The sequence below is a fragment of the Oncorhynchus gorbuscha genome, linkage group LG06, assembly GCF_021184085.1.
Source record: "Oncorhynchus gorbuscha isolate QuinsamMale2020 ecotype Even-year linkage group LG06, OgorEven_v1.0, whole genome shotgun sequence".
NCBI lineage: Eukaryota > Metazoa > Chordata > Actinopteri > Salmoniformes > Salmonidae > Oncorhynchus > Oncorhynchus gorbuscha.
In genome coordinates, this window is record NC_060178.1 from 78,850,549 (window position 1) to 78,876,186 (window position 25,638).

At 44.6% G+C, this 25,638-nt stretch overlaps 1 protein-coding gene across 1 annotated transcript in view; it reads right to left on the reverse strand.

Moving 5' to 3' along the window:
* LOC124038377 (leucine zipper putative tumor suppressor 2 homolog) overlaps positions 1–25,400 on the reverse strand; it is a 124,479-nt gene extending 99,079 nt beyond the window's left edge. Inside the window, exon 1 of the mRNA XM_046354190.1 lies at positions 25,202–25,400. The gene's annotated coding sequence lies outside the window, so the exon portion shown is untranslated. The remainder of the gene's footprint in view (positions 1–25,201) is intronic.
* Between the last annotated feature and the right edge of the window lie 238 nt (positions 25,401–25,638).

Genomic DNA, 25,638 nt, shown 5'->3' on the forward strand with positions numbered 1-25,638 from the left:
TTCCTCCTACCAATGCAGTCTTGTCCCTCTCAAGGTTTCCTTCTACCCATTTAGTCTGGGTTCTCTCAAGGTTTCCTCCTACCCATGTAGTCTGATTCCTCTCAAGATGTATTCCTACCCATGCAGTCTTGTCCCTCTCAAAGTTTCCTCCTACCCATTTAGTCTGGTTCCTCTCAAGGTTTCCTCCTACCCATGTAGTCTGGTTCCTCTCAAGGTTTCCTCCAACCCATGCAGTCTGGTTCCTCTCAAGGTTTCCTCCTACCCATGCAGTCTGGTTCCTCTCAAGGTTTCGTCCTACCCATGTAGTCTGGTTCCTCTCAAGGTTTCTTCCTACCCATGCAGTCTGGTTTCTCTCAAGATGTATTCCTACCCATGTAGTCTGGTTCCTCTCAAGATGTATTCCTACCCATGTAGTCTGGTTCCTCTCCAGGTTTCCTCCTACTCATGTACTCTGGTTCCTCTCAAGGTTTCATCCTACCCATGCAGTCTGGTTCCTCTCAAGGTTTCTTCCTACCCATGTAGTCTGGTTCCTCTCAATATGTATTCCTACCCATGTATTCGGGTTCCTCTCAAGGTTTCCTCCTACCCATGTAGTCTGGTTCCTCTCAAGGTTTCATCCTACCCATGTAGTCTGGTTCCTCTCAAGGTTTCCTCCTACCCATGTAGTCTGGTTCCTCTCAAGATGTATTCCTACCCATGCAGTCTGGTTCCTCTCAAGGTTTCCTCCTACCCATTCAGTCTGGTTCCTCTCAATATGTATTCCTACCCATGTTGTCGGGTTCCTCTCAAGTTTTCCTCCTACCCATGTAGTCCGGTTCCTCTCAAGGTTTCCTCCTATCCATGTAGTCTGGTTCTTCTCAAGGTTTCTTCCTACCCATGCAGTCTGGTTTCTCTCAAGATGTATTCCTACCCATGTAGTCTGGTTCCTCTCAAGATGTATTCCTACCCATGTAGTCTGGTTCCTCTCCAGGTTTCCTCCTACTCATGTACTCTGGTTCCTCTCAAGGTTTCATCCTACCCATGCAGTCTGGTTCCTCTCAAGTTTCTTCCTACCCATGTAGTCTGGTTCTTCTCAAGGTTTCCTCCTACCCATGTACTCTGGTTCCTCTCGAGGTTTCATCCTACCCATGCAGTCTGGTTCCTCTCAAGGTTTCTTCCTACCCATGCAATCTTGTCCCTCTCAAGGTTTCCTCCTACCCATGTAGTCTGGTTCCTCTCAATATGTATTCCTACCCATGTAGTCTGGTTCCTCTCAGGGTTTCCTCCTACCCATGTAGTCTGGTTCCTCTCAAGGTTTCCTCCTACCCATGTAGTCTGGTTCCTCTCAAGATGTATTCCTACCCATGCAGTCTGGTTCCTCTCAAGGTTTCCTCCTACCCATGTAGTCTGGTTCCTCTCAACATGTATTCCTACCCATGTAGTCTGGTTCCTCTCAAGTTTTCCTCCTACCCATGTAGTCTGGTTCCTCTCAAGGTTTCCTCCTACCCATGTAGTCTGGTTCCTCTCAAGGTTTCCTCCTACCCATGCAGTCTGGTTCCTCTCAAAATGTATTCCTAACCATGTAGTCTGGTTCCTCTCCAGGTTTCCTCCTAACCATGTAGTCTGGTTCCTCTCAAGTTTTCCTCTTAAACATGTAGTCTTGTCCCTCTCAAGATGTATTCCTACCCATGCAGTCTTGTCCCTCTCAAGGTTTCCTCCTAACCATGCAGTCTGGTTCCTCTCAAGGTTTCCTCCTACCCTTGCAGTCTTGTCCCTCTCAATGTTTCCTCCTACCAATGCAGTCTTGTCCCTCTCAAGGTTTCCTTCTACCCATTTAGTCTGGGTTCTCTCAAGGTTTCCTCCTACCCATGTAGTCTGATTCCTCTCAAGATGTATTCCTACCCATGCAGTCTTGTCCCTCTCAAGGTTTCCTCCTACCCATTTAGTCTGGTTCCTCTCAAGGTTTCCTCCTACCCATGTAGTCTGGTTCCTCTCAAGGTTTCCTCCAACCCATGCAGTCTGGTTCCTCTCAAGGTTTCCTCCTACCCATGCAGTCTGGTTCCTCTCAAGGTTTCGTCCTACCCATGTAGCCTGGTTCCTCTCAAGGTTTCCTCCTTCCCATGTAGTCTGGTTCCTCTCAAGATGTATTCCTACCCATGTAGTCTGGTTCCTCTCAAGATGTATTCCTACCCATGTAGTCTGGTTCCTCTCAAGGTTTCTTCCTACCCATGCAGTCTGGTTTCTCTCAAGATGTATTCCTACCCATGTAGTCTGGTTCCTCTCAAGATGTATTCCTACCCATGTAGTCTGGTTCCTCTCCAGGTTTCCTCCTACTCATGTACTCTGGTTCCTCTCAAGGTTTCATCCTACCCATGCAGTCTGGTTCCTCTCAAGGTTTCTTCCTACCCATGTAGTCTGGTTCCTCTCAATATGTATTCCTACCCATGTATTCGGGTTCCTCTCAAGGTTTCCTCCTACCCATGTAGTCTGGTTCCTCTCAAGGTTTCATCCTACCCATGTAGTCTGGTTCCTCTCAAGGTTTCCTCCTACCCATGTAGTCTGGTTCCTCTCAAGATGTATTCCTACCCATGCAGTCTGGTTCCTCTCAAGGTTTCCTCCTACCCATTCAGTCTGGTTCCTCTCAATATGTATTCCTACCCATGTTGTCGGGTTCCTCTCAAGTTTTCCTCCTACCCATGTAGTCCGGTTCCTCTCAAGGTTTCCTCCTATCCATGTAGTCTGGTTCTTCTCAAGGTTTCCTCCTACCCATGTAGTCTGGTTCCTCTCAATATGTATTCAGACCCATGTAGTCCGGTTCCTCCCAAGGTTTCCTCCTACCCATGCAGTCTGGTTCCTCTCAAGATGTATTCCTACCCATGTAGTCTGGTTCCTCTCATGGTTTCCTCCTACCCATGTAGTCTGGTTCCTCTCCAGGTTTCCTCCTACCCATGTAGTCGGGTTCCTCTCAAGGTTTCCTCCTACCCATGAAGTCTGGGTGCTCTCAAGGTTTCCTCCTACACATGTAGTCTGGTTCCTCTCAAGGTTTCCTCCTACCCATGTAGTCTGGTTCCTCTCAATATGTTTTCCTACCCATGTAGTCGGGTTCCTCTCAAGGTTTCCTCCTACCCATGTAGTCTGGTTCCTCTCAAGATCTATTCCTACATATGCAGTCTGGTTCCTCTCAATATGTATTCCCACCCATGAAGTCTGGGTCCTCTCAAGGTTTCCTCCTACCCATGTAGTCTGGTTCCTCTCAAGGTTTTCTCCTACCCATGTAGTCTGGTTCCTCTCAATATGTATTCCTACCCATGTAGTCGGGTTCCTCTCAAGGTTTCCTCCTACCCATGTAGTCTGGTTCCTCTCAAGGTTTCCTCCTACCCATGTAGTCTGGTTCCTCTCAATATGTATTCCTACCCATGTAGTCGGGTTCCTCTCAAGGTTTCCTCCTACCCATTCAGTCTGGTTCCTCTCAATATGTATTCCTACCCATGTTGTCGGGTTCCTCTCAAGTTTTCCTCCTAACAATGTAGTCTGGTTCCTCTCAAGGTTTCCTCCTATCCATGTAGTCTGGTTCCTCTCAAGGTTTCCTCCTACCCATGTAGTCTGGTTCCTCTCAATATGTATTCAGACCCATGTAGTCGGGTTCCTCTCAAGGTTTCCTCCTACCCATTCAGTCTGGTTCCTCTCAAGATGTATTCCTACCCATGTAGTCTGGTTCCTCTCATGGTTTCCTCCTACCCATGTAGTCTGGTTCCTCTCCAGGTTTCCTCCTACCCATGTAGTCTGGTTCCTCTCAAGGTTTCCTCCTACCCATGAAGTCTGGGTCCTCTCAAGGTTTCCTCCTACCCATGTAGTCTGGTTCCTCTCAAGGTTTCCTCCTACCCATGTAGTCTGGTTCCTCTCAAGGTTTCCTCTTACCCATGTAGTCTGGTTCCTCTCAAGATGTATTCCTACCAATGCAGTCTGGTTCCTCTCAAGGTTTCCTCCTACCCATGTAGTCTGGTTCCTCTCAAGATGTATACCTACCCATGTAGTCTGGTTCCTATCAAGGTTTCCTCCTAACCATGCAGTCTGGTTCCTCTCAAGGTTTCCTCCTACCCATGTAGTCTGGTTCCTCTCAAGATGTATTCCTACACATGCAGTCTGGTTCCTCTCAAGGTTTCCTCCTACCCATGTAGTCTGTTTCCTCTCAAAATGTATTCCTACCCATGCAGTCTGGTTCCTCTCAAGTTTTCCTCCTGCCCATGTAGTCTGGTTCCTCTCAAGATGTATTCCTACCCATGTAGTCTGGTTCCTCTCAAGGTTTCCTCCGACCCATGTCGTCTGGTTCCTCTCAAGATGTATTCCTACCCATGTAGTCTGGTTCCTCTCAAGGTTTCATCCTACCCATGCAGTCTGGTTCCTCTCAAGGTTTCCTCCTACCCATGTAGTCTGGTTCCTCTCAAGGTTTCCTCCTTCCCATGTAGTCTGGTTCCTCTCAAGGTTTCCTCCTACCCATGTACTCTGGTTCCTCTCAAGGTTTCATCCTACCCATGCAGTATGGTTCCTCTCAAGGTTTCTTCCTACCCATGCAATCTTGTCCCTCTCAAGGTTTCCTCCTACCCATGTAGTCTGGTTCCTCTCAATATGTATTCCTACCCATGTAGTCTGGTTCCTCTCAAGGTTTCCTCCTACCCAAGTAGTCTGGTTCCTCTCAAGGTTTCCTCCTACCCATGTCTGGTTCCTGGTTTCCTCCTACCCTCAGTCTGGTTTCCAAGGTTTCCTACCCATGTAGTCTGGTTCCTCTCAAGGTTTCCTCCTACCCATGTAGTCTGGTTCCTCTCCAGGTTTCCTCCTACCCGTGTAGTCTGGTTCCTCTCCAGGTTTCCTCCTACCCATGAAGTCTGGGTAGTCTCAAGATGTATTCCTCATATGCAGTCTGGTTTCCAAGGTGTCCCTACCCATGTAGTCTGGTTCCTCTCAAGATGTATTCCTACATATGCAGTCTGGTTCCTCTCAAGGTTTTCTCCTACCCATGCAGTCTGGTTCCTCTCAAGATTTTCTCCTACCCATGCAGTCTTGTCCCTCTCACGGTTTCCTCCTACCCATGTAGTCTGGTTCCTCTCAAGGTTTCCTCCTACCCATGTAGTCTGGTTCCTCTCAAGATGTATTCCTACCAATGCAGTCTGGTTCCTCTCAAGGTTTCTTCCTACCCATGTTGTCTGGTTCCTCTCAAGATGTATTCCTACCAATGCAGTCTGGTTCCTCTCAAGGTTTCCTACTACCCATGTAGTCTGGTTCCTCTCAATATGTATTCCTACCCATGTAGTCTGGTTCCTATCAAGGTTTCCTCCTAACCATGCAGTCTGGTTCCTCTCAAGGTTTCCTCCTACCCATGTAGTCTGGTTCCTCTCAAAACGTATTCCTACCCATGTAGTCTGGTTTCTCTCAAGATGTATTCCTACACATGCAGTCTGGTTCCTCTCAAGGTTTCCTCCTACCCATGTAGTCTGGTTCCTCTCAAGATGTATTCCTACCCATGTAGTCTGGTTTCTCTCAAGATGTATTCCTACACATGCAGTCTGGTTCCTCTCAAGGTTTCCTCCTACCCATGTAGTCTGGTTCCTCTCAAAACGTATTCCTACCCATGCAGTCTGGTTCCTCTCAAGGTTTCCTCCTGCCCGTGTAGTCTGGTTCCTCTCAAGATGTATTCCTACCCATGTAGTCTGGTTCGTCTCAAGATGTATTCCTACCCATGCAGTCTGGTTCCTCTCAAGGTTTCCTCCTGCCCATGTAGTCTGGTTCCTCTCAAGATGTATTCATACCAATGCAGTCTGGTTCCTCTCAAGGTTTCCTCCTACCCATGCAGTCTTGTCCCTCTCACGGTTTCCTCCTACCCATGTAGTCTGGTTCCTCTCAAGGTTTCCTCCGACCCATGTCGTCTGGTTCCTCTCAAGATGTATTCCTACCCATGTAGTCTGGTTCCTCTCAAGGTTTCATGCTACCCATGCAGTCTGGTTCCTCTCAATGTTTCTTCCTACCCATGCAATCTTGTCTCTCTCAAGGTTTCCTCCTACCCATGTAGTCCGGTTCCTCTCAAGATTTTCTCCGACCCATGCAGTCTGGTTCCTCTCAAGGTTTCCTCCTGCCCATGTAGTCTGGTTCCTCTCAAGATGTATTCATACCCATGCAGTCTGGTTCCTCTCAAGGTTTTCTCCTACCCATGCAGTCTTGTCCCTCTCAAGGTTTCCTCCTATGCATGCAGTCTGGTTCCTCTCAAGGTTTCCTCCTATGCATGCAGTCTGGTTCCTCTCAAGGTTTCTTCCTACCCAAGTAGTCTGGTTCCTCTCAAGATGTATACCTACCCATGCAGTCTGGTTCCTCTCAAGGTTTCCTCCTATGCATGCAGTCTGGTTCCTATCAAGGTTTCCTCCTACCCATGAAGTCTGGGTCCTCTCAAGATGTATTCCTACATATGTAGTCTGGTTCCTCTCAATGTTTCTTGCTACCCAAGTAGTCTGGTTCCTCTCAAGGTTTCTTCCTACCCATGTAGTCTGGTTCCTCTCAAGGTTTCTTCCTACCCATGTACTCTGGTTCCTCTCAAGGTTTCCTCCTACCCATGCAGTCTGGTTCCTCTCAAGGTTTCTTCCTACCCAAGTAGTCTGGTTCCTCTCAAGATGTATACCTACGCATGCAGTCTGGTTCCTCTCAAGGTTTCCTCCTACCCGTGTAGTCTGGTTCCTCTCAAAATGTATTCCTACCCATGCAGTCTGGTTCCTCTCAAGATGTATTCCTACCCATGCAGTCTGGTTCCTCTCAATGTTTCTTCCTACCCATGCAATCTTGTCTCTCTCAAGGTTTCCTCCTACCCATGTAGTCCGGTTCCTCTCAAGATTTTCTCCGACCCATGCAGTCTTGTCCCTCTCAAGGTTTCCTCCTATGCATGCAGTCTGGTTCCTCTCAAGGTTTCCTCCTATGCATGCAGTCTGGTTCCTCTCAAGGTTTCTTCCTACCCAAGTAGTCTGGTTCCTCTCAAGATGTATACCTACCCATGCAGTCTGGTTCCTCTCAAGGTTTCCTCCTATGCATGCAGTCTGGTTCCTCTCAAGGTTTCCTCCTACCCATGAAGTCTGGGTCCTCTCAAGATGTATTCCTACATATGTAGTCTGGTTCCTCTCAATGTTTCTTCCTACCCAAGTAGTCTGGTTCCTCTCAAGATGTATTACTACCCATGCAGTCTGGTTCCTCTCAAGGTTTCCTCCTACCCATGTAGTCTGGTTCCTCTCAAGGTTTCTTCCTACCCATGTAGTCTGGTTCCTCTCAAGGTTTCTTCCTACCCATGTACTCTGGTTCCTCTCAAGGTTTCCTCCTACCCATGCAGTCTGGTTCCTCTCAAGGTTTCTTCCTACCCAAGTAGTCTGGTTCCTCTCAAGATGTATACCTACGCATGCAGTCTGGTTCCTCTCAAGGTTTCCTCCTACCCATGTAGTCTGGTTCCTCTCAAGGTTTCCTCCTACCCGTGTAGTCTGGTTCCTCTCAAAATGTATTCCTACCCATGCAGTCTGGTTCCTCTCAAGATGTATTCCTACCCATGTAGTCTGGTTCCTCTCAAAATGTATTCCTACCCATGCAGTCTGGTTCCTCTCAAGATGTATACCTACGCATGCAGTCTGGTTCCTCTCACGGTTTCCTCCTACCCATATAGTCTGGTTCCTCTCAAGGTTTCCTCCTAACCATGTAGTCTGGTTCCTCTCAAGATGTATTCCTACACATGCAGTCTGGTTCCTCTCAAGGTTTCTGCCTACCCATGTAGTCGGGTTCCTCTCAAGGTTTCCTCCTACCCATGTAGTCTGGTTCCTCTCAAGGTTTCCTCCTACCCATGTAGTCTGGTTCCTCTCAAGATGTATTCCTACCCATGTAGTCTGGTTCCTCTCAAGGTTTCCTCCTACCCATGCAGTCTGGTTCCTCTCAAGATGTATTCCTACCCATGTAGTCTGGTTCCTCTCAAGGTTTCCTCCTACCCATGTAGTCTGGTTCCTCTCCAGGTTTCCTCCTACCCGTGTAGTCTGGTTCCTCTCAAGGTTTCCTCCTACCCATGAAGTCTGGGTCCTCTCAATATGTATTCCTACATATGTAGTCTGGTTCCTCTCAATGTTTCTTCCTACCCAAGTAGTCTGGTTCCTCTCAAGATGTATTACTACCCATGCAGTCTGGTTCCTCTCAAGGTTTCCTCCTACCCATGTAGTCTGGTTCCTCTCAAGGTTTCTTCCTACCCATGTAGTCTGGTTCCTCTCAAGGTTTCTTCCTACCCATGTACTCTGGTTCCTCTCAAGGTTTCCTCCTACCCATGCAGTCTGGTTCCTCTCAAGGTTTCCTCCTATGCATGCAATCTGGTTCCTCTCAAGGTTTCTTCCTACCCAAGTAGTCTGGTTCCTCTCAAGATGTATACCTACCCATGCAGTCTGGTTCCTCTCAAGGTTTCCTCCTATGCATGCAGTCTGGTTCCTCTCAAGGTTTCTTCCTACCCAAGTAGTCTGGTTCCTCTCAAGATGTATACCTACCCATGCAGTCTGGTTCCTCTCAAGGTTTCCTCCTACCCATGTAGTCTGGTTCCTCTCAAGGTTTCTTCCTACCCAAGTAGTCTGGTTCCTCTCAAGATGTATACCTACCCATGCAGTCTAGTTCCTTTCAAGGTTTCTTCCTACCCAGTCAAGGAGTTGGTCCTTTCCACTGTTGCTTTAGGCTTGGTCTTTGGTGTGTAAGCCTGGGTTACACTTCAGCACAAAAATAATATTTGTAATATTCCTCTAGTGTTATATAAATTAAATTATATTGATTGATAGCTGTATGGAGTTGTTGGCAAATGTCAGCACTCAGGAGCCTAATGTGATCTACTTAATTCCATGATTCTGTATACAAGACTATTCTTCTGGCCATTACACACAGCATTGATTCTAGGTCCTCTTACAAATGCATTTACAGCACCATCTGTACTATTGATTGAGTTTCAACCCACTGACATTAAGACACTCTTCTACTATATTCTGCAAGGCAATCTTCTTCATCTTAAACTACTGTATCTCAGTATAGATGAAGGGAAGGACACAAGAAAGGGAAGCCACTTAAGAGTACCGGGATACAGCCGTCTTTGACTCCCTTCATTATTCTCCAGAGCTACAGTAGTGTTTACCTTCCGAATAACAGAGAAAAACAGAGGTCATGTCTCTAGTCAGGTACCCAACGATTACTGCTCCTAACAGGTGGTAGAGAGTGTGTGTGTGTGTGTGTATGTTTATGTGTATGTTTGTGTGTGCGTCAGTCTGAAGGGTGCTGTCAGAATGTTCTCAAAGGGCACAACCTCAGCACAGAGTGGGAGAGGAGACAAGCTGTCTGTCAGATTTACACACACACACACCAGTATTTGACAGTCGTAGAACAAAGCATTTGTAAACGAGTTGAGATGTTTTAGACTCTCCTCAGACGAATCTGCTAAGAAACACCATCTGGTTCAAGAGTAGCTAAAAAGTCATAACATTGTTCTAAAATTAACCCACAAATAGCACTGTTTGGAGATCTGGAAAGCCATAGTCACTCAATCAATAACATAATAACACATAATAACACCATTATCACAATATGTTGATCATTTGCCATTATAAATGTTGAGAATCTATGTAAGAGATCATAGCACAGATACAGCACATGGAAATCAAGAGATCAATCCCTATGGGACTCTGAATCACAGCCAGATGTGATGCAGCCTGGATTTGAACCAGGGACTGCAGTGACACCTCTTGCATTGAAATGCAGTGACACCTCTTGCATTGAAATGCAGGGCCTAATACCGCTGCACCCCTCGGGAGCCTGACATTAAACGGATAATCTGAGATTTTGGCAATGAAGCCATTTAATTACTTTCCCAGAGTCAGAAAACAGAAAACACATATTTTTCTACAAAAAAACATGGATCCCCTGCAGTACCCCCGCAGGCCCCTAGGTTTTTATGTCAGAACCCAGCAAAATGTTATCAGATTTGACATCATTACAAAAGCAAATGATTGGGAAAGGAAAACGTTATGGGAATGATGACAGAAGTTAGCTTTTGGCTTATGTTCACCTACTGCTTGTACATTTACCTGAATTAATGTAACTTGTGAGAGTACTTTCCTGACCCGATGAGTCATATTGTTTAGTTTCTCAGCTTTACCATCTGTATAGCTTCTAGCACTCGTCGTCATCATCGCTGTATAAATTACTGTAGGCTACTTTATCTTCATTTAATGCCAGATGGCTGCAAATGCATTTTTAAATGTGGTGCAGTAGTCTCTCTCTCTCTTTTTTATTTTATTTTGTTGTAATAATGACAATCACAACAATACTGAATGAACACTTATTTTAACTTAATATAATACATCAATAGAATCAATTTAGAATCAAATAAATAATTAAACATGTTCAATTTGGTTTAAATAATGTAAAAACTAAGTGTTGGAGAAGTAAAAGTGCAATATGTGCCATGTAAGAAAGCTAACGTTTAAGTTCCTTGCTCAGAACACGAGAACATATGAAAGCTGGTGATTCCTTTTACATTACATACATCATTACATTTAAGTCATTTAGCAGACACTCTTATCCAGAGCGACTTACAAATTGGTGCATTCACCTTATGACATCCAGTGGGACAGTCACTTAACAATAGTGCATCTAAAACTTAGGGGGGGTGGGGTGAGAGGGATTACTTAACCTATCCTAGGTATTCCTTAAAGAGGTGGGGTTTCAGGTGTCTCCGGAAGGTGGTGATTGACTCCGCTGTCCTGGCGTCGTGAGGGAGTTTGTTCCACCATTGGGGGGCCAGGGCAGCGAACAGTTTTGACTGGGCTGAGCGGGAGCTGTACTTCCTCAGTGGTAGGGAGGCGAGCAGGCCAGAGGTGGATGAACGCAGTGCCCTTGTTTGGGTGTAGGGCCTGATCAGAGCCTGGAGGTACTGAGGTGCCGTTCCCCTCACAGCTCCGTAGGCAAGCACCATGGTCTTGTAGCGGATGCGAGCTTCAACTGGAAGCCAGTGGAGAGAACGGAGGAGCGGGGTGACGTGAGAGAACTTGGGAAGGTTGAACACCAGACGGGCTGCGGCGTTCTGGATGAGTTGAAGGGGTTTAATGGCACAGGCAGGGAGCCCAGCCAACAGCGAGTTGCAGTAATCCAGACGGGAGATGACAAGTGCCTGGATTAGGACCTGCGCCGCTTCCTGTGTGAGGCAGGGTCGTACTCTGCGGATGTTGTAGAGCATGAACCTACAGGAACGGGCCACCGCCTTGATGTTAGTTGAGAACGACAGGGTGTTGTCCAGGATCACGCCAAGGTTCTTGGCGCTCTGGGAGGAGGACACAATGGAGTTGTCAACCGTGATGGCGAGATCATGGAACGGGCAGTCCTTCCCCGGGAGGAAGAGCAGCTCCGTCTTGCCGAGGTTCAGCTTGAGGTGGTGATCCGTCATCCACACTGATATGTCTGCCAGACATGCAGAGATGCGATTCGCCACCTGGTCATCAGAAGGGGGAAAGGAGAAGATTAATTGTGTGTCGTCTGCATAGCAATGATAAGAGAGACCATGTGAGGTTATGACAGAGCCAAGTGACTTGGTGTATAGCGAGAATAGGAGAGGGCCAAGAACAGAGCCCTGGGGGACACCAGTGGTGAGAGCGCGTGGTGAGGAGACAGATTCTCGCCACGCCACCTGGTAGGAGCGACCTGTCAGGTAGGACGCAATCCAAGCGTGGGCCGCGCCGGAGATGCCCAACTCGGAGAGGGTGGAGAGGAGGATCTGATGGTTCACAGTATCGAAGGCAGCCGATAGATCTAGAAGGATGAGAGCAGAGGAGAGAGAGTTAGCTTTAGCAGTGCGGAGCGCCTCCGTGATACAGAGGAGAGCAGTCTCAGTTGAATGACTAGTCTTGAAACCTGACTGATTTGGATCAAGAAGGTCATTCAGAGAGAGATAGCGGGAGAGCTGGCCAAGGACGGCACGTTCAAGAGTTTTGGAGAGAAAAGAAAGAAGGGATACTGGTCTGTAATTGTTGACATCGGAGGGATCGAGTGTAGGTTTTTTCAGAAGGGGTGCAACTCTCGCTCTCTTGAAGACGGAAGGGACGTAGCCAACGGTCAGGGATGAGTTGATGAGCGAGGTGAGGTAAGGGAGAAGGTCTCCGGAAATGGTCTGGAGAAGAGAGGAGGGGATAGGGTCAAGCGGGCAGGTTGTTGGGCGGCCGGCCGTCACAAGACGCGAGATTTCGTCTGGAGAGAGAGGGAGAAAGAGGTCAGAGCACAGGGTAGGGCAGTGTGAGCAGAACCAGCGGTGTCGTTTGACTTAGCAAACGAGGATCGGATGTCGTCGACCTTCTTTTCAAAATGGTTGACGAAGTCATCTGCAGAGAGGGAGGAGGGGGGTGGAGGGGCGGAGGATTCAGGAGGGAGGAGAAGGTGGCAAAGAGCTTCCTAGGGTTAGAGGCAGATGCTTGGAATTTAGCGTGGTAGAAAGTGGCTTTAGCAGCAGAGACAGAGGAGGAAAATGTAGAGAGGAGGGAGTGAAAGGATGCCAGGTCCGCAGGGAGGCGAGTTTTCCTCCATTTCCGCTCGGCTGCCCGGAGCCCTGTTCTGTGAGCTCGCAATGAGTCATCGAGCCACGGAGCGGGAGGGGAGGACCGAGCCGGCCTGGAGGATAGGGGACATAGAGAGTCAAGGGATGCAGAGAGGGAGGAGAGGAGGGTTGAGGAGGCAGAATCAGGAGATAGGTGGGAGAAGGTTTGAGCGGAGGGAAGAGATGATAGGATGGAAGAGGAGAGAGTAGCGGGGGAGAGAGAGCGAAGGTTGGGACGGCGCGATACCATCCGAGTAGGGGCAGTGTGGGAGGTGTTGGATGAGAGCGAGAGGGAAAAGGATACAAGGCAGATAAACAGACACATAGTTGACAGGCTACAGAAGAGGCTACGCTAATGCAAAGGAGATTGGAATGACAAGTGGACTACACGTCTCGAATGTTCAGAAAGTTAAGCTACGTAGCAAGAATCTTATTGACTAAAATGATTAAAATGATACAGTACTGCTGAAGTAGGCCAGCTGGCAGTGGGTGCGTTGTTGACACTACACTAATCAAGTCGTTCCGTTGAGTGTAATAGTTTCTGCAGTGTTGCTATTCGGGGGCTAGCAGGCTAGCTAGCAGTGTTGTTTACGTTACGTTGCGTTAAAAGAACGACAATAGATGGCTAGCGAACCTAGAAAATCGCTCTAGACTACACAATTATCTTTGATACAAAGACGGCTATGTAGCTAGCTAAGTAGCTAGCTACGATCAAACAAATCAAACCGTTGTACTGTAATGAAATGAAGTGAAAATGTGATACTACCTGTGAATGCGACCGGGTAGTTGAGTTCTATACAGAAGACGTTGGCTAGCGTTGGCTAGCTGTTGGCTAGCTAGCAGAGTCACCTACGTTAAGGACGACAAATAGCTGGCTAGCTAACCTCGGTAAATTAAGATAATCACTCTAAGACTACACACTCTAAACCTAAACAACACAATTATCTTGGATACGATGATACGATGATACGAAGACAGCAAAGACAGCTATGTAGCTAGCTAACACTAAACTAATCAAGTCGTTCAGTTGAGTGTAATAGTTTCTCCAGTGCAGCTAATCAGTGGACGTTAGCTAGCTGGCTAGTGAAGACTACGTTAGGACGGCGAAATACGATAATTACGCAATTATCTTTGATACAAAGACGGCTATGTAGCTAGCTGAGAAGAAATTGCTAAGATAAGACAAATCAAACCGTTGTAATATAATGAAAAAGTTATACTACCCGTTGGAGCGACGTGCAGATGCGACCACTCGCTCCAACCGGAACCGGAAGCAAGACATGAGTCTTCAATACTTCAATATTTCCAGGTAAGAAGTTTTAGGTTGTAGTTATGATAGGAATTATAGGACTATTTCTCTCTATACGATTTGTATTTCATATACCTTTGACTATTGGATGTTCTTAACTTCTTTGGGGTACCCCCTCTTCAATTTCCGCCTAAATACATACCCTAATCTAACTGCCTGTAGCTCAGGCCCAGAAGCAAGGATATGCATATTCTTGGTATCATTTGAAAGGAAACACTCTGCATTTTGTGGAAATGTGAATTGAATGTAGGAGAATATAACACAATATATCTGGTAGAAGAAAATACAAGGAAATAAACATACGTTTTCTGTTTTGTATTGTTGCTGCATTATCGTTCAAAAAGGGGTGGCAGGGTAGCCTAGTGGTTAGATCGTTGGACTAGTAACTGGAAGGTTGCAAGTTCAAAGCCCCGAGCTGACAAGGTATAAATCTGTCGTTCTGCCCCTGAACAGGCAGTTAACCCACTGTTCTTAGGCTGTCATTGAAAATAAGAATTTGTTCTTAAATGACTTGCCTAGTTAAATAAAGGTCAAATAAATTTCAAAAATAAAAAAATGACCAAGAACAGACAAACATACAGATAGGATGCTGGGGATGATTTGAATGAAGAACATAAGATGGCAACAATAGTTGAGCAACGTTTTAGACAGATAACTTCAAAAGTGAGCATGAAGTCACCCAGGTGTCGTACCCAAATGTGGCCGAATTGGTATAGTGATACATTTTGAAGGAAATAACTATATACAAAATACATAAATGCTATTCTAACACACCCCAAAAATGTATATATAAAAATTATTTTAAAAATAATAATAATAATTAAACATAAACAAATAACAAGGGTAACTATTTACACATTTTCTATTTACAATATTGTGAAGCCCCTCAGTCCTCTACACTATATTGTGCTGCTGGTGCCATGGCCCATATCAGTCTCTTTCTGGTGTAAAGCAGAGGGTTACTGAACAGGTGGTGCAGGTGATGGGGAATTTCCTGTGACAAAGGGCACAACGACATCTCCCTACTGTGCCCTTTTTGCCCTGAGGCACATTCATGCATGCAGAGATGAATCTGGACAGGTGAACACCACTGGTTGAAGCAGAGGGGACAGAGGTAGAGGGGACAGAAGGTGCTGCAGTGGACTTGCTGTAGCTAGCAAGCTCCTGGATGAGCAGCTCCCTGAAGGCTAGTTGTGAGATGGGGGGCTGTCCACAGTTCTTGGCCATTTTCTTCTGGAGGATGAAGGCATTCACCACAGCAATGTTTATGAAATGATAGAAAAATGTCTTGTACCATTTAATGGACTTGTGGACAACATTGTAGTATCCTATCAGTGCATCTGACAGGTCCACACCTCCCATGCCCTTGTTGTAGTCCTTCACAGCAGCTGGAATGGGGACATTTTTTTGTGGTCCATGCCCCGGCACTAACCTTCACACGTCTGACGATGTGATCTCCACTGAAGGACTTGTGGATAGTTGTGCACATGACCACCTCTCTGGTATCCATCCACTTTACAAAGAGCAGGCCATCTTCACGAATCCATCGCATGGTACTCCGCTCAGCCCACTTAGGCATGTCGTTCACCTTTGTTTTTGGAAAGCCCACTCTGTTGGTCCGAATGGTGCCACAAGCCCACACATCCCGCATCCTCAGCTCATAACTCAGTCCATTACCGGTAGCAAAACTGTTTTTAAACAAAAAAATTGCAAGTGTAGGCACACACAGAATCACCAAAACAAACCGTTTGTAACCCCATTTGGTTGGTTTGTTACGCACATATTGTTTGAGGCTGATTCTGGCCTTTGAGGCTACCATCCTCTCATTGATGGACAGGTTCAGGGCAGGCCTATCAAACCTTTGTGCCTCTCTTCTTGTCATTCTCCCCATCAACTACTGGGTCACTGATGTGCAGCGCCCGTGAGATAGTCAGAAACCTTTTACAAGACATGACAGTCATGGTTAAAGGCAGTTGATAGAAAGCTGACGTTTTAGAGTTTTCAACTTCACCAGCCCCATGTAAATGACCATTGAAAGGTAGCAGAAAAGGTCTTACATGGAAATGGTCTATAATTTGGGTTAAATCTGTATACCTAGACTTTGTTTTAGCTTTTCCTGATTTATTCTCCATAATTTAAATATATAAACTTGCTGAAAATGCTATGGACTATGTACTGCTATGCATAACACTCGTGGCTCCGTCAAGTAGGATTTGCAATGGCGAATGAACCTCTTTTACTCCAGAGTTTACGACAAAGGCTGGTCTTCGAACGTATAACTATTACATATTGCCGTTTACCTCAGCTCATTGCCTATCTTCCAAACTAGATTTCAAGATTATCAGTGGTCATTGGGCCAAAATACAGTCAATCAACGATAGACTGGTCCCTCCATTGATGGGCAATGAGGTCATTGATTGGTGTCTTCAAATCGGTTTGTTTCGTTCAATACGTCCCGGGAAAATAACCATCAAGTATGGTTGTGTTAGTAACAACCAGAGGATTGTAATGAAACCAACCATGACTGGATAAACATTTGTTTAGTGTGTGTAATTACCACAAACACTTCGTCCAAAGTTGAATGAGACGGAAATCACGACGCAAGCGGTTTACAAATGTTTTGTGTTAGGCTATAAAAATGGATGTTATCAAACAAAACAAACATTCACTGTGTAGTTAGGACACTTGGCATTGCCACCAGAGGAAGATCTTCAAAGGTAAGCGATTTATTTTATTCTTATTTCTGACTTTCGTGACGCTAATGCTTGGTTGGAAAATGCTAATAATACTTGTGTGTGTGTGGGGAGCTGTCCTCAGAAAATCGCATGGTTTGCTTTCGCAATAAAGACTTTTTGAAATCTGACAGAGCGGCTGGATTAATAAGACGTTCATCTTTTAAATTATGTATGATTCATGTATTTACAAGAATGTTCACTATAACAAATGGTACATTTAGAATGTTAGCGCTCTGCGGTTTCACCGGATGTTGGCCTGGTGAGACGTCAACGTCTCAACTACCCTAGAGAGGTTAAATCATCACCCGTTTGTTGAAGTAGGCTGTGATTCAATGAGAAATGAAAAGGCACTGCATTGATTATATGCAACGCAGGACACGCTAGATAAACTAATAATATCATCAAGCATGTGTAGTTAACTAGTGATTATGTTAAGATTGATTGTTTTTTATAAGATAAGTTTAATGCTAGCTAGCAACTTACCTTGGCTTCTTGCTGCCCTCGCGTAACAGGTAGTCAGCCTGCCATGCAGGCTCCTCGTGGAGTGCAATGTAAGTGGTTAGAGCATTGGACTAGTAACCAAAATGTTGCAAAAACGAATCCCCGAGCTGACAAGGTAAAAATATGTCGTTCTGCCCCTGAACAAGGCAGTTATCCCACCGTTCCTAGGCCGTCATTGAAAATAAGAATGTGTTCTTAACTGATTGCCTAGTTAAATAAAGGTGTAAAAAATAAAATGTAAAAAAAATCATCAAATCGGTGTCCAAAAAACGATCACCGATTGTTATGAAAACGAGAAAATCGGCCCTAATTAATCGGCCATTACGATTAATCGGTGGACCTCTACTATGTAGGCACCTGAGCTGAGCCATAAGGGAGACTAGGCATCTACCACCCCACTACCACTATCAGATTAGGTGGGGGGCAATGTAGCCTATGTATTCACCCCCCCCAATTTGGTTCTGAAATCATCATCACCCACTAATGAACTTGTCAGTTTTGCAAATTAAGTGTTTGAGCTAGTAATGTATCAATATTTATAATTTACAAATAAGCTATGACATAGCAAATGAATATATAGCACAGCGAGATAGCACATTGGACTTCACCATCATCTGAAAAATGTTTGGAAGTGTTTACGGAATGATATTTTCTTCTCCTCTCCCTTTGGCCACTCTGTGCACCTTGCAAAGTGATTTCTGTCCTCGTTTTGAAATTCTCAACTTTACCATGTACAAATTAAGTTGGCAGTTTACATACACTTACGTTGGAGTCATTAAAACTCGTTTTTCAACCACATCAAAAATGTCTTGTTAACAAACTATAGTTTTGGCAATACGGTTAGGACATCTACGTTGTGAATTTTCCAACAATTATTTACAGACAGATTATTTCACTTATAATTCACTGTATCACAATTCCAGTGGGTCAGAAGTTAACATACACTAAGTTGACTGTGCCTTAAAACAACTTGGAATATTCCAGAAAATGTTGTGGCTTTAGAAACTTCTGATAGGCTAATTGACATCATTTGAGTCAATTGGAGGTGGACCTGTGGATGTATTTCAAGGCCTACCTTCAAACTCAGTGACTCTTTTCTTGACATCATGGGAAAATCAAACGAAATCAGCCAAGACCTCAGAAAACAATTGTCGACCTCCACAAGTCTAGTTCATCCTTGGGAGCAATTTCCAAACGCCTGAAGGTACTACGTTCACCTGTACAAACAATAGTACGCAAGTAGAAACACCATGGGAACATGTAGCCGTCATACCACTCAGGAAGGAGACACGTTCTGTCTTCTAGAGATGAACATACTTTGGTGCGAAAAGTGCAAATCAATCCCAAAACAGCAAATGACCTTGTGAAGATGCTGGAGAAAACAGGTACAAAAGTATCTGTATTCAAAGTAAAACGAGTCCTATATCGACATAACCTGAAAGGTCGCTCGGCAAGGAAGAAGCCACTGCTCCAACACCGCCATAAAAAATCCAGACTATGGTTTGCAACTGCACATGGGGACAAAGATAGCACTTTTTGGAGAAATGTCCTCTGGTCTGATGAAATAAATATAGAACTGTTTGGCCATAATGACCATCGTTATGTTACGAGGAAAAAGGGGGATGCTTTTAAGCTGAAGTGCACCATCCCAACTGTGAAGCATGGGAGTGGCAGCATCATGTTGTGGGGGTGCTTTGCTGCAGGATAGACTGGTGCACTTCACAAAATAGATGGCATCATGAGGTAGAAAATGTATATGGATATATTGAAGCACGAGCTCAAGACATCAGTCAGGAAGTTAAAGCTTGGTCGCAAATGGGTCTTCCAAATGGACAATGACCCCAAGCATACTTCCAAAATTGTGGCAAAATGGCTTAAGGACAACAAAGTCAAGGTATTGGAGTGGCCATCACAAAGCCCTGACCTCAATCCCATAGAATATTTGTGGGCAGAACTGAAAAAGTGTGTGCGAGCAAAGAGACCTACACACCTGACTCAGTTCTGAAAATGTACTCAACCTATTGTGGGAAGCTTGTGGAAGGCTACCCAAAACGTTTGACCCAAGTTAAACAACTTAAAGGCAATGCTACCAAATACTAATTGAGTGTATGTAAACTTCTGACTCACTGAGAATGTGATGAAAGAAATAAAAGCTTAAATAAATAATTCTCTCTACTATCATTCTGACATTTGACATTCTTAAAATAAAGTGGTGATACTAAATGGAAGTTTTACTAGGATTAAATGTCAGAAATTGTGAAAAACTGAGTTTAAATGTATTTGGCTAAGGTGTATGTAAACTTCCGACTTAATAATATAATATATGCCATTTAGCAGACGCTTTTATCCAAAGCGACTTACAGTCATGTGTGCATACATTCAACTGTATATCTAAAAATGACCATTATACACTGATTGTTTAAAGCAAAATTACCCAAACTATTGTTGAACCTGAACAATCAAAATAAAAATTATTGCATTCTCAGTTCAGCAGGTAGCCGATTAAACTCAACTCCAGGATTTCCTTAAAACTAGTTTTCAGACCCAAAGAATAGCCCACAATTATACACAACATTGTTCTGTGTAATTGCGGGCTATTCTTTGGCTGCTGACATCAGTAGATTTGGATAAAAATGTAATTTTATGTGACGAGCTCCAATCCGACAACACTAGCCGCTGCTCAACTCCATTGTAAATCGTGGAGTTGAGTTATGGCTCTGGTAGCTTAATTTTATTCCGGTGAAACAACATTTTCAACAGCAAATGAATAACAGTAACCTAGCAAATGACATAGGTTGTCACTAAACTAATAAAGCCTAATATCACGCCAGCCATTTTAGCATTTGAATGTGCTGTGCAGATGGGAAAGATCAGGAACAGGCTGCATACCTCGCGTTGGTCAGTGCGTGTAGCTGGGCACAGTGCGCAGTTTGACAAGGCTATTGATATTGCAAAATTACTTGTACATCAATGAATGTCAACACAGTTACATGCAGATCGACACTGAAGCAGATATGACACACCAGTTGTCACAAAAGATTAGAGGTATTTTTAGAAGGTAGAAATAATGTCAAATGAACAACAACAAAAAATGTGAACAGGTGATTCGTAACGTTTGGAGTGATTTTCTGACGGATGCACGCTACATTTGGATCGGTATTGGGTCCGCGACCGATGGACTTGCACCTTAAACATTTGAATTGGGAACCGATGCATATCGTTGAATCGTTACATCCCTATTGTTTATGGTCCAATCAGACCAGCAGCATTTGCAATTCTGCTCACAGCTGATCCTGATCCATACACTATATTAAAACAGGCATTGAGACCATAAAACAAAGATGTCTCTTTACGGTGTCACAACTTAACCCTATCTCTGCCCTCTCTCACGCCCCCATTCTCTCTTTCTTTCTCTCACTCTCAATCTTCTCTCTCACTTGCTCTCTCTGCCAGCAGCTTTCATCGATATATCCTCTATCACTTTCCATGCTGTCTTTTCTCTCTACCCCATTCTCTCTCTCTTTCTTTCTCTCTGCCCCCTCTCTCTCTTTCTTTCTCTCTGCCCACTCTCCCTTCTCAGCCCTCTCTCTTTCTATCTCCCCCTTCGTTCTCTCTTTCTTTCTCTCTCTCTCCCTCCCTCCAAATTGTGTGGTAGACATGATTGTTCCTTCAGCAGACAGTCAGACACCCTTAAACAACTGGGGATGGCATGAGAGTCAGACAGAGAATGTCCTGCCAAGACTGACGATATGGGTATTAGCGGGTGTGTGTGTGTGTGTGTGTGTGTGTGTGTGTGTGTGTGTGTGTGTGTGTGTGTGTGTGTGTGTGTGTGTGTGTGTGTGTGTGTGTGTGTGTGTGTGTGTGTGTGTGTGTGTGTGTGTGTGTGTGTGTGTGTGTGTGTGTGTGTGTGTGTGTGTGTGTGTGCGCTTGCATTCGTGCGTGTTTTCCCAGACAGGGGATGCCATTGGGGTGGGTAGGGAAGACAAACCCCACACTGAAACAGCTGTGTAGAGCCAAAGCCAGACAGCACAGCTCAGCATGCTATTACCTAGGGCTGACTGCAATTAGTGGACTGTTCGATTGTTTGGTCAATAGGCTGTTGGTCAACCAAGACTTTTTAGTCAAGCAGTAGCAACTATATTTTGGCACACGAGACACCTGTCTGATTCGCGCCGATCTCAGAGAACTAACCCATTGTGGAGGCTGAGACTAATTCATAATGCGGAGGCCGCGTGGATGGCACAGTCCATGAAGAAGGGGAGTGTGGCTAAAATGCATAACTCTCTCCAGAATGTGCTCTCTCTCACCAATTTGTGCACATTAATTATTTTATGACTTCATTGTGTGAAATGTTTGCCTTGATTGTTGATGTCTATCTATTCCCCACTACATATGACCAGTAGTACATTTACCATTAATTCCTATAATATCTGATCTACAATGTTTGCTTGGTTATGGTAATTTCTGTTAATGCTTTCTAAATATTATTATTCCAGTCTTTTGCCATTCTCATTGTCAGAGTGGACACTTTGTTTACAGAGCGCTACACTTGTGAGAAACACATTTTGGTTTATTTCATTCCATTTACGAGTTTTGTCAATTTAGTCATTGTATTTTGTTTGGAGTGCTACTGTCAATGTTGAGTAAGGTAGGCATATAGACTACCTGGCCTGTGCGCAAATGTTGGATCTGATAGTATTTCTGATTGGCTTAGCGCACCACCACTAATGAGCTGTGGAGCTTCTCAAAGTAATGTTTTCTTCACCTCAAACAGCAAGCAAACAAAGTCTGTTTTACATCCATTGAGAATCACAATGGTTCCTCAATGTATTTGAAAAATCTTTCCATCTCTCCCCCTTTCGATAACCACTCAGCGTGAAGGAAGGAAATGTCATGCTCTGATTTGGTGGAAACATAATAAAATAGCCCTACCTGATGAGCTCTTATTCCTTGCGCAAATAGACTACAGCTGTGTCTGTCCTGAGCTCACTGGCTTGGGAAGCTTTGAGGGCCCAGAATATTTTATACAATGTTGCAAGTTTGCTAGTGTAAGGTTTAGGCTGGACCCAAGTTGATAGTTGATACAATGTTTCAAGTTTGTTGCAGACAAGCCATGTGTAGCCAATGTGATTTATAGGATATGTATTTTTATCAGGATATTTTCTACCTGCAGGCTGCAATTTTTTTATTTGTTGGCTTTAAGTATTTTACATAGTTGACAATGGTAACTAAATTACTTTTTAGGGTTTGTATAATTTTCATTTAGATTTTGATAGAATTTTGATTTACCACATGACAATGATTTTGAGATACGAAGATGTGCATATGAAAACCATAACTGGCACGCAGATCGGTAGAAATTAGAAGATAAATTGCCATTCCACATGAGAAAGTTTGTCAACTCCTCATCTAGCCTATTACCTCATGTAGCCTATTACCGGAAAAATCAGGAGAGTAGAAAGCCAGCAGGAGCAGGAGGAGGATGGTCGGGTCAGGCTAATATGTTTTTTTTTACCTCTATTTGTCCTGATATCTGGCTCCCTCTTGAGTCATTTGTGTCTTATATCATCAAACAGTTTGCTTAAAGCGTCAGACAAGCATATAGTTCATTTTATTAAAACACATAGGTGTGTCTATATATGGAAAAATACACATTAAAGAATTTCGACCAATCGATTGGTCAACAAAACAGACGACTTTCGATTGACAATTTTTAAAAAATGTCAGGGACAGCCCTATTATTACCCAACATTCCTGCTCCACAGAGATACACAGATGAAATGGCAACAGAATCCTAGAAATATACTGAGAAATATGTGAGATTTGTACTTAACTGGACAAATGAAATACCTATATAAGATTTCTGTTCATTCATACAGCTCAGCATTCAACAGCATAGTACCCTCCAAGCTCATCATCAAGCTGCAGGCCCTGGGTCTCAACCCCGCCCAGTGGAATTGGGTCCTGGACTTTCTGACGGGCCTCCCCCAGGTGGTGAAGGTAGGAAACAAGATCTCCACTTCGCTGATCCTCAACACTGGGACCCAACAAGAGTGCATGCTCAGCCCCCTCCTGTACTCCATGTTCACCCATGACTGCGTGGCATGCGTGCCTCTAACTCAATCATAACGTTTGCCGACGACACAACAATAGTGGGCTTGATTACCAACAACGACAAGACAGCCTAGATGGAGGAGGTGAGGGCAATAGGAGTGTGGTGTCAGGAAAACAACCTCTCATGATCGTGGACTTCAGGAAACAGCAGAGGGAACACCCCCCTATCCACATCAAAGGGACAGTAGTGGAGAAGGTGGAAAGTTTAAAGTTCCTCGGCGTACACATCACAGACAAACTGAAATGGTCCACCCACACAGACAGTGTGGTGAAGAAGGCGCAACCGCTCCTCTTCAACCTCAGGAGGCTGAAGAAATTTGGCTTGTCACCTAAAACCCTGACAAAATTTTACAGATGCACAATCAAGATCATCCTGTCGGGCTGTATCACTGCCTTGTACAGCAACTGCACCGCCCTCAACCACAAGGCACTCCAGAGGGTGGTGCGGTCTGCACAACACCAGGGGCAAATGACCTGGCCTCCAGGACACCTACAGCACCCAATGTCACAGGAAGGCCAAAAAGATCATCAAGGATAACAACCCCCCGAGCCACTGCCTGTTGACTCCACTACCATCCAGAAGGTTGAGATCAGTACAGGTGCATCAAAGCTGGGACCGAGAGACTGAAAAACAGCTTCTATCTCAAGGCCATCGGACTGCTAAACAGCCATCACTAACTCAGAGAGGCTGCTGCCTACATAGAGACTCATATCACTGGCCACTTTAATAAATTGATCACTAGTCACTTTAAACAATGCCACTTTACATTTACATTTACATTTAAGTCATTTAGCAGACGCTCTTATCCAGAGCGACTTACAAATTGGTGCATTCACCTTATGACATCCAGTGGAACAGTCACTTTACAATAGTGCATTAATGAGTAACATTCTCAATATACTTTAATAAAGTTAACATAGCTTACATTACTCATCTAATATGTATATACTGTACCTTATACCATCTATTGCACCATGCCTATGCCACTCATCCATATATTTATATGTACATATCCTTATTCATCCTTTTAGATTTGTGTGTTAGGTAGTTGTTGGGGAATTGTTAGATTACTTGTTAGATATTACTGCACCGTCAAAACTAGAAGCACAAGCATTTCGTTACACTCACATTAACATCTGCTAACCATGTGTATGTGACCAATACAATTTGATTTGAACTTTTGTCAATTAATAAAGACATTGAATAGACACTGTACCAAATCTCAAGAAGCAGAAATGTAAATCAACCAATCAATGACTTGATCAGTAGATCAGTCAAGTCTTTAATCATTTTAGAGACAGACACTCTTTCCACTGATCGAAACAGAACAGTCTTAACTGAGTAGGCTATGGCTGTGTTTACACAGGCTGCCCAGCTCTGATCTTGGTTAAAATACCAATTATTGGTGAGAAAAGATCTGAATTGGGCTGCCTAAGTAAACACAACCATTGTGATGGATATTATTACCTACTGTAAGTGACAGTAACACTTGAAACACAGTAAAATAGCTTCAGGTCATGCATGTTTTTAGTATGGATGATTTGACTACAACAGCTGTTCAGATCAGGCTGCATCATGTGAGCTCAGCTCCTGGTGTGTGACTGTCGCTGGAGCCTGTCCGTTCCACTATATGTCATGTCAATAACATAAAACACTGCTGTTTACAACACAACCGTGTCACTAGAATGACACGAAACAGGCCCACAAACAATGAAAAATTAAAATATAGGCTACTGCTTTAAAAAGGTGAAAATTATAAAGAACCCGACTACGAGCACGCTTTAAAAATAAGTTTGCTACATGACAGCAAAACAATCCTCACCATGATGTGCTCCAGGCCTAGGCTACTTCAGAAATAACCAACATTTTATGCAGAACAGCATCCATTCCGTATGCACAACTCGGATACATTGCTGATAGTTTAGTAGCCTAACATCCAAGAAACTTACCTCGAGCTGCTCCTTGTAGAGAACGTCCGAGGAACGACTATTTCCAGATGTGGCTTGGGTGTAATATTAAAGTAAATTATTTCCTTGATATAACAGGTATTTTCCCCCCCATTTGTTCCCCTTTCTTTCACGAGTTGAAACTCAGTCTTCCCTTCCTCATCTTGCTCACTCTCGTCCTCTCTTCTCTCTGTCCCGAACACGTCCGCTACGAAGAGAAACAGATTTGCAACAAGCTCGACTGGTCTGGTCCTTTTCTCTCATTCTGTTCACTCTCTCGCGCGCAGTATGCCAGCCCCCAACGTCCGGGCTGCGTGCTGCAGCGGTTCAGCGCCACCGGCAGACAGAGGGAAACGAACGGAGCAGAATGGAGCAGCGCGGGCGAACTTGCTGCTCTCGTCGCGTCTCGAACGCTGATCTGGAGTGACAAGTTTTAGGAC